This window comes from Protopterus annectens, chromosome 1.part2 (genome assembly GCF_019279795.1).
Source record: "Protopterus annectens isolate FY-2018-M chromosome 1.part2, PAN1.0, whole genome shotgun sequence".
Classification (NCBI taxonomy): domain Eukaryota; kingdom Metazoa; phylum Chordata; order Ceratodontiformes; family Protopteridae; genus Protopterus; species Protopterus annectens.
Genome location: NC_056727.1, coordinates 1,085,452,656 through 1,085,454,621, shown reverse-complemented (window position 1 = coordinate 1,085,454,621; position 1,966 = coordinate 1,085,452,656). Strand labels below are relative to the sequence as shown.

Sequence of the window (1,966 nt, the reverse complement as noted above, 5' to 3'; positions counted from 1 at the left end):
ATAGACCATTAACAAAAGGTATATGCAAACCGTTTCTAGCCTAACTTGTAGAAGGGAATCCCAACATATGCAAGGCCTACAAGTCTCTGCACTGAGAGAGTCTGATCAAAGACCAGCATTAATTGTTAGGCTTACTAATACAAACAAGGCCAATCCAGACCCAGTTATGAAAGTGCACCTATTGCTCTTGCATGTAGTTGGAGGCACTGCAGCCATTTTCAAAGCTACAAGCCTTGGTTACCATGCTTTGAGGTCCCCCATCCACCCAAGACATACATGTAGGTTGTACTAAAGCAGGCTACCACACAAGTTAAACCTGATAGGGATCACCAGACAGAAGGACATTAACTAGGAATAACCATGATCCTCACCGGACCAACTCAATGTTAAGAAAACTAGTTGGTTAATTGAAGCTTAGAAAGAAGAGCTTTGTAATCTAGCAGAGTAAATAGGTCTCTGATCAAGGTGGCAAATTTGAGTTGGGAAGCAACTGCCCACCCTTTGAACAAACAAGTCAAAACCAGAAAGTTGAGACTAAGCAAAGGATCAGAACAGTGAAGAAAACAAGATCCCATATGTACCAGCTCCACTTCACCTACTTCCAGTTAAAACTGCTTACTGTAAAGGCAGCATATGTGGAAAATGCTACCTTCCATTTGCAGAATGTGAATAATGTTCACACTACTCTAATGCTTACTACTAGCAGATAAAGCAAAACTCAGCCTTGACTGTCAATGCAATAACGCAACTAGCTACAAGTCAAAAGTGAGAGAAAGATGCTGCCAAATGAAACAGCAAGGGACGATGGAACAACCAATGTACATTGGCCCCCCAAAAATGGTGGGGGACAAAAAAAAAGTCAGGTCTATCCAACAGGCTACCGGGAAGGAGCAACACAAGGAAAGCTGGCTTCAGAACAGTCACTGAGGCCACGACAAAAACTGTGGCATACACCCAAGGTACAATGACGTGAGGAAGCAGCCTTGACATGCAGAGCCACAGAATTCAAAGCTACACAAGTATGACAAGTGGCCCGTGCCAAGGATGGAGAATCTGATGTCACAACCAGGGGATGGGGTTATAGGCACAAATGCCTCACAGGAAGAAATGGCCTAAAAGGCCCCCCACCCAAGAAAAATAAGGTGACCACACTGCAGAAAGCATAACTGGATACACTGAGGTGGGAAAGGTTTGGCCAGAGTGTATTCAAAGCAAAGGACTCAGAATTCAACATAAATAGCATGTCACACAGACCACTTCTGCAAGACAGACTGCACTGAAATGTTATGCCAGTGCCAACAATGCAACCATATAATAAAGCAAAGTTTAGCCTGCAAAGCAGTTGAAAACCCCAGTTGAAGGATAGAGCCATGATGTGTTCACAGATGAGCCACAAAGTCAAAACGGCCATCAGTAAAAGGGGAAATCAGATGACACAGGCACCAGCAGAGGTTCCCATCAGCCTCTTTTAACCAGGTGTGTAGAGTGACATGGCATACTTGCCAATTCCTTTGGCCTTTACCCCAAAGCTCAAGCCCAACATACAAGATCTGTCTTTTCTTGCCAATGTTGCTGCTCAGGTACTGCACTTAACCCAAGCAGCGACCGTCAAAGAAAAAGTTTATTCTTGGCTCCTTTTTGACCACATCGGCTATGAAAGTAAGCAGACATGGCTTCGATAAGGGCCTGAAACTTAAAAGCTGCAATAATTAAATGACTATACCAAAGATTGCCAAAAATGCTCATCTCCTCTTACTACCATGCAGATTAACTAGTCTTGGGTATTCTCTCAAGTACATCAATTGCCTGAAAAGCCTCTAAGCTGCCACCTCAGTTAATATCCCCAAGACAGAACACCTGGCATATTTACAAGTGTAGAATCACAGAAGATAGCTTTTACTCCAAAGGTCAGTGGCTGGTCCCCTCCCCCCATGGGCATATGCAACAAACACGCATGAACATTGCC

The 1,966-nt window shown here is 43.9% G+C and overlaps 1 non-coding gene across 1 annotated transcript; it reads right to left on the bottom strand.

Annotated features, from left to right (window-relative positions):
• Window positions 1–1,548: 1,548 nt before the first annotated feature.
• LOC122792576 lies at window positions 1,549–1,690 on the bottom strand. Its single transcript, XR_006363388.1, has one exon. It is a non-coding gene; the product is annotated as a small nucleolar RNA SNORA16B/SNORA16A family (small nucleolar RNA).
• Window positions 1,691–1,966: the final 276 nt, after the last annotated feature.